This window comes from Dipodomys merriami, unplaced genomic scaffold (assembly GCF_024711535.1).
Source record: "Dipodomys merriami isolate MVZ:Mamm:240054 unplaced genomic scaffold, mDipMer1.0.p SCAF_78, whole genome shotgun sequence".
In the NCBI taxonomy this organism is placed as follows: Eukaryota; Metazoa; Chordata; class Mammalia; order Rodentia; family Heteromyidae; genus Dipodomys; species Dipodomys merriami.
Genome location: NW_027206379.1, coordinates 4990551 through 5003465, shown reverse-complemented (window position 1 = coordinate 5003465; position 12915 = coordinate 4990551). Strand labels below are relative to the sequence as shown.

The 12915-nt window shown below is 50.4% G+C and overlaps 1 pseudogene; it reads right to left on the bottom strand.

Annotated features, from left to right (window-relative positions):
- Positions 1-1521: 1521 nt before the first annotated feature.
- Positions 1522-10737, bottom strand: LOC138818636 (zinc finger protein 853-like; annotated as a pseudogene).
- Between the last annotated feature and the right edge of the window lie 2178 nt (positions 10738-12915).

Sequence of the window (12915 nt, the reverse complement as noted above, 5' to 3'; positions counted from 1 at the left end):
ACACACTCACCCAATAGACCGTTCATTGAAGAAGGAGGAGAGGGGAACAAAAGGCTTCCTAGAATCTAATGGAAGTAAAGATGACACTTTTCAGTGTTTGCAATTCCACAGCAATGAAACGAGGGGAAGAAGGAAGGTTTGTAGCGATGGGAACCTACATGAAAGATCAGAGCTAAGCATGCCCATCCATGTCTGAAGAGAAGGAAGAGCAAGCCCAGCCCCAAGTCAGCGGAAGGAGAGAGACAATGAAGATCAGAACCGAGCAAAGGGTGGACAAATGCAGCCGTGTTCCTCACTGGACACAACGTGGAAAATGGATTCTAGAACTTGTGGGCAGGGGCAGAGGGAAAATCTAGGACAGACTGAGGGCAGGGGTGACACTGTCCAAAAGGAAATGAACTCTACCTGACCTATGCAACTATAACCCCTCTGGCATCCCCTTTAAAGTAACAAGAATTATTTTTGCAAAGCATCAGAGCTGATGAGTGAAAAATGAAATAACTGTGCAGAGCAATGGATGAAGCAGCACTCTTTGAAAGAATAAACCCGAAGTGACAAATCTTGAAAAAACTAACCAGAGCAAAGAGCCCCAGGCTGGCCAGATGCTGGAGAATGAAGCAGGACGGCACAGCAAGAAAGTCGCCAAGGAAGCTCAGGGGAAGGAGCCCCAGAGCCCAGGCCACAGGGTCCCAGACCACCGGCATAGGGGAGAGTGACTGCTCCAGAACTTTCTCTCTCAGACAGGATCTAGCGTCAAGAGCAGGCCCAGAACTCTGACTACATGAAACCCCAAGACCAGGGAGCCCGTGGAGAGCCTGCTGTTGTTCAAGACCTCCTGGAACAGCGCAGACATGGAGGGGTGAGTGCGGCGGGCAGCAGGGACAGAGCCCAGCCCCGCTCGCCAAGTGTCCTGCTTCATTTGTCCTGCAAGGTTTGTCCCAGGAAGTGTGTCTCAAGAAGTGTGCCACATGACTCATCCATGCTTGTTACTTTGCAATGACATACAACTTCCCAGGGAAAGCCCACACAGGACCAGGAAGTGACCATGTGCCCCAGACCAGGAAGTGACCTCGTGCCCAGTCCACACCTGACCCCACAGGGACATAAAGGCCAGGCCAGGAGGCCCCACACCACTCACCTCACTCTCCACTTGCTCCTCTCACCTCTTCCACCCTCCACCACCACAACCATGAGCTGCTGTGTGCCAGCCTGCTCCTGCTCCTGCTCCAGCTGTGGCTCCTGCGGGGGCTGCAAAGGGGGCTGTGGCTCCTGCGGGAGCTGCAAGGGGGGCTGTGGCTCCTGCGGGGGCTGCAAGGGAGGCTGTGGCTCCTGTGGGGGCTGCAAGGGGGGCTGTGGCTCCTGCGGGGGCTGCAAGGGGGGCTGTGGCTCCTGTGGGGGCTGCAAGGGGGGCTGTGGCTCCAGTGGGGGCTGCAAGGGGGGCTGTGGTTCTTGTGGGGGCTGCAAATCCAGCTGTTGTAAACCCTGCTGCTGTCAGTCCAGCTGTTGCAAACCCTGCTGCTGTCAGTCCAGCTGTTGCAAACCCTGCTGCTGTGAGTCCTGCTGTTGCAAACCCTGCTGCTGCCCATCCTGCTGTTGCAAACCCTGCTGCTGCCCATCCTGCTGTTGCAAACCCTGCTGCTGTGATTCCTGCTGTTGTAAACCTTGTTGCTGTGAGTCCTGCTGTTGCAAGCCCTGCTGCTGCCAGTCCAGTTGTTGTAAACCCTGCTGCTGCCAGTCCAGCTGTTGCAAGCCCTGCTGCTGTGAGTCCTGCTGTTGCAAGCCCTGCTGCTGCCAGTCCAGCTGTTGCAAGCCCTGCTGCTGCCAGTCCAGCTGTTGCAAACCCTGCTGCTCCAGCTGCTGTGCCCCCGTGTGCTGCCAGTGCAAGGTCTGAGGCTCTCATCACAGACCCCGGTTTCTCAGCAAAGGTCTTGCTGCTTCTCCCAGACCTGAAGCTCCACCCCCACTAGGCTCCAGAACCCTGGCCTCCTGCAGAGCCAGCATTCAGGGCACTAGCAGGGAGCCCAGCCCAGGGGCACAGCCCAAGCTGCTCCTGCTGTCTTTGCTGACCCACCCCTTCTCAAGAGCCAACACCCCCAGTCCTCTTGGTCCTTTAAGCTCCCTGAACCCCTGGACCAGCCCTGCCAGAGCATCCCTGACTCCTCCAGCTCTTCAACACTGGCCCTGACATTGCTCTCTCCCTCCTTGCCTGCCTCACTGCCTGCCTCCTTCCTTCTCTCCCTCTCTCCTTCCCTCCTTCTCTGCTTGCAGCCCTGCCTTCCTTCCTCTGTCCCTTTCTCTTCCTCCCTCCCTCTTTCTCACTTCCTTTCTCCCTTTCCCCTCTCTTTCTTCCTTCCCCCTCCTCCCTGCCCCCTTTTCCCTCTTTCCCCTGTCCTTCTTCTCCCTCTTTTCCCCCACCCCCAGCTTTGTCTCTCTCATCCTCCCCCTACTATGTCCAACAGGATGCTGTGGCGTCCTTAAATAAAAAGCTTTCCAAAGCATGGTCTAATTCTTGTGGCTAGCTTTATTCATTCATTCATTCATTCATTCATTCATTCATTTATATTATATGAGCTTCAATCTGACAAATAAAGTCCAGTTCTTTGGTTCTTCATTTGTCCAGGGACGGTGGTCCCTGGCAGGACGAGGTGGAGCCTCGGGGTCCAGGGCATGGGTGGCCAGGTAGGAAAGGTGGGCGTGCTGCCTGGGCCAAGCTGCCTGCGCCCCTGCCCAAGCCCAGGCCTTCCTGAGAGGAGGCCGAGCCTTGTGAGCCTGGGGCTGAGGAGGGCAGAGGCTCCTGTGGGAGGAAGCCTGGCAGGGTTCTAGGAAGACCACCCACCGGCAGCAGCTCCCTCGGTTCATGGGTGCCTGCATGCAGGGACATGGGACTAGGAAGTGTGTCTTAGCAAATCTCAGGCTGCGGGGCCCACGCACACATGGAGCTCCATGATGGCGGCGAGTGCTGGCAAATGCCCCATTAATCATGGACACGGAGCACAAACTTCACAAAACAGAGACCTGCGTGCTGCCAACCACACCATGCAGAGAGGCAAACCCAAGAACATCTCTGTCAACAAGGGCACGGAACACACTCATGGACAAAGCACTCAACACAGCAGAGGGGCTGAGACTCATCTGTAGTTCTCATGAAATGACGTGCTATTAAAACCCCAGAAAGATCCATGGCACAAACAGACGACCATGGACAGTGGAGGCAGGCCTGCTGGCTGTGGGTCTTTGTTTAGTGTTGGTTTGGTTGGTTTTAGTTTTGTTTTTTGTTGGTCGCGGGGCTTGAACTCTGGGCCTGGGCGCTGTCCCTCCGCTCTTCAGCTCAAGGCGAGTGCTCCACCACTAGAGCCACAGCACCACATCTGGCTTTTTGTTGCTTATGTGGGGTGAGGAATTGAACCCAGGGCCTCATACATGTGAGGCAAGCATGTGCTCTACCACTGAGCCAACCTCCCAGCCCTTGCTGTGGTCTTTTAAGACCTGCACACTGTAATAAGTAGGAGGCTATAAATGGCTAGGTAAATGCAGGACTGCCAGGAGAGGCCACCCAGTAATTGAAAGGAATTCCTCTCTAGGTAACTCTGAGCTCCAAGGTGAAGAGCTGGGGGGGGAGGGGGAGCATGGCCCTGCGAGAGCCTTAAGTCACTGTCTCCCACCTGTAGGGACCCTTTGTGATCGCTGCAGCCCTGAAAGCATCCTGCAGGAACCCACCACCTCGCCCTGTCGCTCCCGGCATCCTGCTCCCTGCTCTGTGTGTGCACACATCTCTGCAGCCCTGGCTGGTGTGCAGACCCATCAGCTCTCCCAGTGCCCACCATCCAGGGACTGCAAATGGCTCCCCACAAAGGGAGCACAGATCATAAGGCAGAAACCCCAAAACGCAAGGAAAGCACTTATATCCTGTGTTCATTTGTACCCTCTACGGAGCCTTTGAATGTTTACCTCCCCTAGTGACAAAACCCAAGGCATCACAGGAGCTAAAATGCCACAGAAAGAACTCAAAAGTCTAGTTTAGAAATGGTCAAAGTCCTCAAAGAGGATTCAAATAAGTGGATGGAGTTAGAAAGCTAATTTGAAATGACAAGAAATTCAGCAGCTGAGATGAGAAATACAGAAGGGAAATTGTGTGGACTAGAGGGAACTGAGATGCAAACAAAAACTACAAAAACCACAGAACGTCTACAGTGACATTGCAGCAGGAAACTCCCCAAACCTAGGGAAGATATGGACACCCAGGAGGTGTCTAGAGCAGCAGATACTAGACTTGATCAGAGAAGAACTTCCATCTTGCATCACAGTTAAAATGTAGAGAACAGAGCCAAGGATGGATATCAGAGAGGTGGTGGGGAGGCCTTGTGATTCACAAAGGCAAATTCATCAGATCTATATCAAGAGGAACCCTAGCGTCCAGGAAAAGGTAGAATGATATGTTCAAGTCCTGAAAATGAAGAACTGCCAACCAAATCTTGTATTTAAAGAATCCCATAGACTCCACTCCCAAATTACTCAAGCTGATTCAAAGCTTTGGCAAAGTAGCAGGGTATAAAATTAACCCTCAAAAATCAATGGCTTTTCTGTATGCCAACAATGAGAAAAGTGTGGCTGAAATTAGGAAAGCAACTCCATTTGTAATAGCCCCACAAAAAATAAAATACCTAGGAATTAACTTAATCAAACAAGTGAAGGACCTCTATGATGAAAACTTTAAAAACTTCAAAAAGGAAATCAAAACAGAACTTAGAAAGTGGCAAAAACTCCCATGCTCCTGGATTGGAAAGATCAACATCGTGAAAATGGCAATACTTCCCAAGGCTATCTACCAATTCAATGCGATACCTATCAAAATTCCAACCTCATTCTAAAAGGAAATAGAAGAGGCAATCCAAAACTACATATGGAACAATAAAAGACCCCGAATAGCAAAAACGATCCTCAACAGAAAGAACACTGCTGGAGGAATATCAATACCAAATCTCAAACTCTACTATAAAGCCATAGTAATCAAAGCAGCTTGGTACTGGCACAAGAACAGACCTCAGAACCAATGGGATAGAATTGAAAACCCAGAAATGAACCTACAGACCTATAGCCATCTAATCTTTGATAAGGGAGCTAAAAAAAAAAAAAAAAAAAGAATGGAAGAAAGACAGCCTCTTCAGTAAATGGTGCTGGCAAAATTGGTTAACTACTTGTAGAAAACTAAAGCCAGATCCTTATATATCACCCTGCACCAGAATCAACTCCAAATGGATCAAAGACCTCAGAGTCAAAGCAGACACTCTGAAAACATTACAGGATGGAATAGGGGAAACCCTAGGTCTTGTTGGCACAGACTGAAACTTTCTTAATAGAGACCCAGAAACACAACAAATCAAAGAAAGGTTGGACAAATGGGATTGCATGAAATTGCAGAGCTTCTGCATGGCAAAGGACATAGCTAGCAAGATCAATAGAAAGCCCACGGATTGGGAGAAGATCTTCACTAGCCATACAACGGACAATGGTCTCATATCTAAAATATACCTTGAACTCAAAAAATTAAATCCCCCAACAACAAATCTTCAAAGAAACAACTGCCCAACAAATAAGTGGGCTAAAGACTTAAAGAGAAACTGCTCTAAAGAGGAAAGAAGGTTGGCCAATAGACACATGAAGAAATGCTCAACCTCCCTAGCCATAAAAGAAATTCAAATCAAAACAACATTGAGATACGACCTCACTCCAGTTAGAATGGCTAAAATCAAGAGCTCTAATAACAACAGATGCTGGAGGGGATGTGGAGAAAAGGGAACCTTACTGCATTGTTGGTGGGAGAGTAAACTTGTTCAAACACTTTGGAAAGCAGTATGGAGGTTCCTCAAAAGACTCCATATAGAGCTCCCCTATGACCCAGCAATCCCACTTTGGGGCATTTACCTGAATGTTTACAAACAAGGTCACACTAAAGCTACCAGCATGACTATGTTTATTGCAGCATTATACACTATAGCTAAGATATGGAACCAACCCAGATGCCCCTCAGTAGATGAATGGATCAAGAAAATGTGGTATACATACACAATGGAATTCTATGTTTCCATCAGAAAGAATGACATTGCCCCATTTGTTAGGAAATGGAAAGGCTTGGAAAAAATTATATTAAGTGAAGTAAGCCAGGCCCAAAGAAACATAGGTCCCATGGTTTCCCTTATTTGCAATATCTAGTATATGTCTGAGTCAAGTAGAAAAGGTCAGATAAGGTGATGTTAGGGAAATGAACCCTAAGATATGTATTCAAATGTTTTATCTTCTTTCATGTGATTGTTTCTAACACATTTATAAGATTATTTCTCTGTTGCTTTGTATGTCCCTCCCGCATAGTATAACCCCTGCTTGCACTGCATTTGATGTTGGTATAATTTGTGGAGGGGAAGGGGAAAAACAAATCGTTTAAATAGGGATACAGGTGGACCCATTGCAACAATGAGATATACAGGTTGTTATGTCGAAAACGAACTTGAAAACTTTGGTGTGGGGGGGGTAGGGACGACTGCGTAGGGGGGCGGGGGAAGATGGTAAGGGATGGGAAGGGCAAACAAAGGAGGAGGATACAATGCTTGATAAGAAATGTACTCATTATCTTTCCCATGTAATTGTGACCCCTCTGTACTGTATTTTCACAATAAAAAAAGACAGAGAAAAGAAAAGAAATGCCAACCAAGATTACTATATCCAGCAAAAGTATCCCTTAACATTGATGGAGAGATAAAACTAAGCAAAAACAATTTGGGACCAAAAGCTGGCATCAAAATATCTACTAAAGAAATCCCAGGGCCTGGGAAGATGGCTCAGTGGTAGAGTGCTTGCCTTGCATGCATGAGGCCCTGGGTTCCATTCCTCACCACCACATAAGCAAAAAGGAAAAAGCAGGAAGGGGCGCTGTGGTTCAAGTGGTAGAGTGCTAGCCTTGAGCTCTAGAGCTGAGGGACAGTGCCCAGGCACAGAGTTCAGGACCCAGGACCAGACACACACACACAAAAAAAAAAAAAGAAAAGAAAAGAAAAGAAAATGAAAGAAAGAAAGAAATGCCATACAGAGATGAGGAAGCAAGCTGGAGATGATGGGAAAGCTGGGGAGGCATGGATGGATAATGAGAGGGACAAATAGATCATGAGAGGGATGGATGGCTAACGAGAGGAATGGATGTCTAACAAGAAGGACAGATGGATAACAAGAGGGATGGATGTATAATGGGAAGGATGGATGGATATCAAGAGGGAAAGATGGATAATGAGAGGAAAGGACAGATACCGAGAGGAATGGATGAACAAACAAGAACTGGGAAAGAATGGAGCATGTTCAACTCAGAAAGCCAGCCAACTACATGGTGAATTATACAGGACTCTAAACACTCACACAATGAGAACAAAGACAGATATTCTCAGGAGAGGATCACAAAGGCCCAATAGCTATGTGCATCTGATCATATAAAATGCCACTTACTGAAATGAACTCCAAGAAATGGAAACAAGAGGGTTTGGTTATTTTGCTATGTTTTTCTCCTTTGTCCTGTTTTAGATTTCTGTACCTGATGTCTTGTATGTAAGTTTATCAGGTTGGGGGAGGGTAAGGGAGGTACAGAAATGGAGGGACAAAGGGTGAACAAACGCTGCCGTGATATTTCACTAGACACTTTGAAAACAAACTATACAACTTGTGGGGGAGGGGTTCAGGAGGGAAAAACAGAGAAAATGAGGAAAGATGAGACACTGTTAAAAACAAAGAAATGTACTCATTTTCTGACTTATGTAATTGTAACCCCCTATATATCACCCTTACAATAACAATAAAAGACTTGAAATACAAAATGAAAATCAGCCAACTCCCAAAACAAATAAGGAGGATATAAAAATAAAACTATGCAGAATAAGCACAAAAAGACACACTGAATGATGACCATCAGCTAATGACAGACCACAATGACCCAAAGGAAAATGGTCTCAACTCTCCAATTAAAAGGCACACACTTGGCTGATATGGGTAAAGATAAAAAAGGAGGAGGAGGAGGAGGAGCAGGAGGAGGAGGAGGAGGAGGAGGAGCAGGATGAGCAGGTGGTGGTGGTGAAGTTTAAGTGGAAAGAAACTCATGTCACTGGGAAAGAAACTCAGGTCATTGGCAAAGACACTCACAGGCTAAGACAAAGCATGGAAGATCACATGCCCAGTGAAGAGAAGCTAGATGGTAACTGGAGTACTGGTGCTCATATCTCCCAATGTAGACTCCAAGGAGAATCCACCCCAAGAGATAGAAGCCAGGATACATGCATAAAAGGAGTGATCCTCTGAGACCCACAGCATTAAATGCTGCACAAGATAAAATCACTGCAGGGCATAAAATAACAGAGGGTCTAGATGCAATGATACTTCATGGGGAGCAAGAAATCTTTTCTTTGTGTGACTTTTCCCATTGTATTGGTGGGGGGAAAATCAATCAATCCTTGATTTTTTTTCAAAAGTAGGAGATTTCAATACCCCACTCTACCCAGAGATGATCCCGACACCCCTCCAAAAATCTAACAAAGGTGTCGTGTCTGCCCTGGGGCAAGCTGGCCCTGTGCAGAGACCTCCCCACCTCCTGGCTAAGTCTCCCCCCAGTGTCTGTGTTACCTAGGGAACCGGCACACCTGGAAGCAGTCACTGCCCCTCCTGCTAGATCACATCCTGGGCTGCTGGTGGTCCTGGCTCCCATCTGACCATAGGAGGGTCCTAGGCCCTGAGGTCAGATCCAGATCCAGTGTGGCCAGACCTTTCCTCCACCTGGCCACACCTCTTCCCATCCCTGGCCCAGATAAATCCTGGCCTGGGGTGAGTCTCCCCTTTTGGCCATGCCTCTCCACCATGCACCGCGGGGGCAGCAGGGCGGTAAATACACTTCTTTTCCTGTCTGAATACCGAGTGGTGTTCTCTTCATGCGCCACCTAGTGAAACTACCTACTGAATACACCTTACAGAAGGCAAGTCAGCTTTAGGCTGAAGGCCTCAGCAGATGTCTGCGGTCTAGTCCGCGTGGAGCCGCAGCATGCTCCCTCTTCTAAGCCAACCATGGAATGACTCCAAATAGATCACACTTCAGCCCATGTCTTCCCACAAGTAGAAAAGAAAATAACTGACTATTTCCTTACAGCCACCTGTATAATAGTAGAAGAAGATAAGAAGACATCACAGAGAGAAAACACACTCACCCAATAGACCGTTCATTGAAGAAGGAGGAGAGGGGAACAAAAGGCTTCCTAGAATCTAATGGAAGTAAAGATGACACTTTTCAGTGTTTGCAATTCCACAGCAATGAAACGAGGGGAAGAAGGAAGGTTTGTAGCGATGGGAACCTACATGAAAGATCAGAGCTAAGCATGCCCATCCATGTCTGAAGAGAAGGAAGAGCAAGCCCAGCCCCAAGTCAGCGGAAGGAGAGAGACAATGAAGATCAGAACCGAGCAAAGGGTGGACAAATGCAGCCGTGTTCCTCACTGGACACAACGTGGAAAATGGATTCTAGAACTTGTGGGCAGGGGCAGAGGGAAAATCTAGGACAGACTGAGGGCAGGGGTGACACTGTCCAAAAGGAAATGAACTCTACCTGACCTATGCAACTATAACCCCTCTGGCATCCCCTTTAAAGTAACAAGAATTATTTTTGCAAAGCATCAGAGCTGATGAGTGAAAAATGAAATAACTGTGCAGAGCAATGGATGAAGCAGCACTCTTTGAAAGAATAAACCCGAGTGACAAATCTTGAAAAAACTAACCAGAGCAAAGAGCCCCAGGCTGGCCAGATGCTGGAGAATGAAGCAGGACGGCACAGCAAGAAAGTCGCCAAGGAAGCTCAGGGGAAGGAGCCCCAGAGCCCAGGCCACAGGGTCCCAGACCACCGGCATAGGGGAGAGTGACTGCTCCAGAACTTTCTCTCTCAGACAGGATCTAGCGTCAAGAGCAGGCCCAGAACTCTGACTACATGAAACCCCAAGACCAGGGAGCCCGTGGAGAGCCTGCTGTTGTTCAAGACCTCCTGGAACAGCGCAGACATGGAGGGGTGAGTGCGGCGGGCAGCAGGGACAGAGCCCAGCCCCGCTCGCCAAGTGTCCTGCTTCATTTGTCCTGCAAGGTTTGTCCCAGGAAGTGTGTCTCAAGAAGTGTGCCACATGACTCATCCATGCTTGTTACTTTGCAATGACACACAACTTCCCAGGGAAAGCCCACACAGGACCAGGAAGTGACCATGTGCCCCAGACCAGGAAGTGACCTCGTGCCCAGTCCACACCTGACCCCACAGGGACATAAAGGCCAGGCCAGGAGGCCCCACACCACTCACTTCTCTCTCCACCTGCTCCTCTCACCTCCTCCACCCTCCACCACCACAACCATGAGCTGCTGTGTGCCAGCCTGCTCCTGCTCCTGCTCCAGCTGTGGCTCCTGCGGGGGCTGCAAAGGGGGCTGTGGCTCCTGCGGGAGCTGCAAGGGGGGCTGTGGCTCCTGCGGGGGCTGCAAGGGAGGCTGTGGCTCCTGTGGGGGCTGCAAGGGGGGCTGTGGCTCCTGCGGGGCCTGCAAGGGGGGCTGTGGCTCCTGTGGGGGCTGCAAGGGGGGCTGTGGCTCCTGTGGGGGCTGCAAGGGGGGCTGTGGTTCTTGTGGGGGCTGCAAATCCAGCTGTTGTAAACCCTGCTGCTGTCAGTCCAGCTGTTGTAAACCCTGCTGCTGTCAGTCCAGCTGTTGCAAACCCTGCTGCTGTGAGTCCTGCTGTTGCAAACCCTGCTGCTGCCCATCCTGCTGTTGCAAACCCTGCTGCTGTGAGTCCTGCTGTTGCAAACCCTGCTGCTGTGAGTCCTGCTGTTGTAAACCCTGCTGCTGTGAGTCCTGCTGTTGTAAACCTTGTTGCTGTGAGTCCTGCTGTTGCAAGCCCTGCTGCTGCCAGTCCAGTTGTTGTAAACCCTGCTGCTGCCAGTCCAGCTGTTGCAAGCCCTGCTGCTGTGAGTCCTGCTGTTGCAAGCCCTGCTGCTGCCAGTCCAGTTGTTGTAAACCCTGCTGCTGCCAGTCCAGCTGTTGCAAACCCTGCTGCTCCAGCTGCTGTGCCCCCGTGTGCTGCCAGTGCAAGGTCTGAGGCTCTCATCACAGACCCCGGTTTCTCAGCAAAGGTCTTGCTGCTTCTCCAAGACCTGAAGCTCCACCCCCACTAGGCTCCAGAACCCTGGCCTCCTGCAGAGCCAGCATTCAGGGCACTAGCAGGGAGCCCAGCCCAGGGGCACAGCCCAAGCTGCTCCTGCTGTCTTTGCTGACCCACCCCTTCTCAAGAGCCAACACCCCCAGCCCTCTTGGTCCTTTAAGCTCCCTGAACCCCTGGACCAGCCCTGCCAGAGCATCCCTGACTCCTCCAGCTCTTCAACACTGGCCCTGACATTGCTCTCTCCCTCCTTGCCTGCCTCACTGCCTGCCTCCTTTCTTCTCTCCCTCTCTCCTTCCCTCCTTCTCTGCTTGCAGCCCTGCCTTCCTTCCTCTGTCCCTTTCTCTTCCTCCCTCCCTCTTTCTCACTTCCCTTTCTCCCTTTCCCCTCTCTTTCTTCCTTCCCCCTCCTCCCTGCCCCCTTTTCCCTCTTTCCCCTGTCCTTCTTCTCCCTCTTTTCCCCCACCCCCAGCTTTGTCTCTCTCATCCTCCCCCTACTATGTCCAACAGGATGCTGTGGCGTCCTTAAATAAAAAGCTTTCCAAAGCATGGTCTAATTCTTGTGGCTAGCTTTATTCATTCATTCATTCATTCATTCATTTATATTATATGAGCTTCAATCTGACAAATAAAGTCCAGTTCTTTGGTTCTTCATTTGTCCAGGGACGGTGGTCCCTGGCAGACCCAGGTGGAGCCTCGGGGTCCAGGGCATGGGTGGCCAGGTAGGAAAGGTGGGCGTGCTGCCTGGGCCAAGCTGCCTGCGCCCCTGCCCAAGCCCAGGCCTTCCTGAGAGGAGGCCGAGCCTGTGTGAGCCTGGGGCTGAGGAGGGCAGAGGCTCCTGTGGGAGGAAGCCTGGCAGGGTTCTAGGAAGACCACCCACCGGCAGCAGCTCCCTCGGTTCATGGGTGCCTGCATGCAGGGACATGGGACTAGGAAGTGTGTCTTAGCAAATCTCAGGCTGCGGGGCCCACGCACACATGGAGCTCCATGATGGCGGCGAGTGCTGGCAAATGCCCCATTAATCATGGACACGGAGCACAAACTTCACAAAACAGAGACCTGCGTGCTGCCAACCACACCATGCAGAGAGGCAAACCCAAGAACATCTCTGTCAACAAGGGCACGGAACACACTCATGGACAAAGCACTCAACACAGCAGAGGGGCTGAGACTCATCTGTAGTTCTCATGAAATGACGTGCTATTAAAACCCCAGAAAGATCCATGGCACAAACAGACGACCATGGACAGTGGAGGCAGGCCTGCTGGCTGTGGGTCTTTGTTTAGTGTTGGTTTGGTTGGTTTTAGTTTTGTTTTTTGCTGGTCGCGGGGCTTGAACTCTGGGCCTGGGCGCTGTCCCTCCGCTCTTCAGCTCAAAGCGAGTGCTCCACCACTAGAGCCACAGCACCACATCTGGCTTTTTGTTGCTTATGTGGGGTGAGGAATTGAACCCAGGGCAAGCTGGCCCTCTGCAGCGACCTCCCCCCCTCCTGGCTAAGTCTCCCCCCAGTGTCTGTGTTACCTAGGGAACCGGCACACCTGGAAGCAGTCACTGCCCCTCCTGCTAGATCACATCCTGGGCTGCCGGTGGTCCTGGCTCCCATCTGACCATCGGAGGGTCCCAGGTCCTCTCTCCAGCAAAGACTGTTGGAACAACTGAACGTGTTTTTCCTTTTACCAGGACTGGACCTGAACTCGGGGCCTCACACTCGCCAGGCAG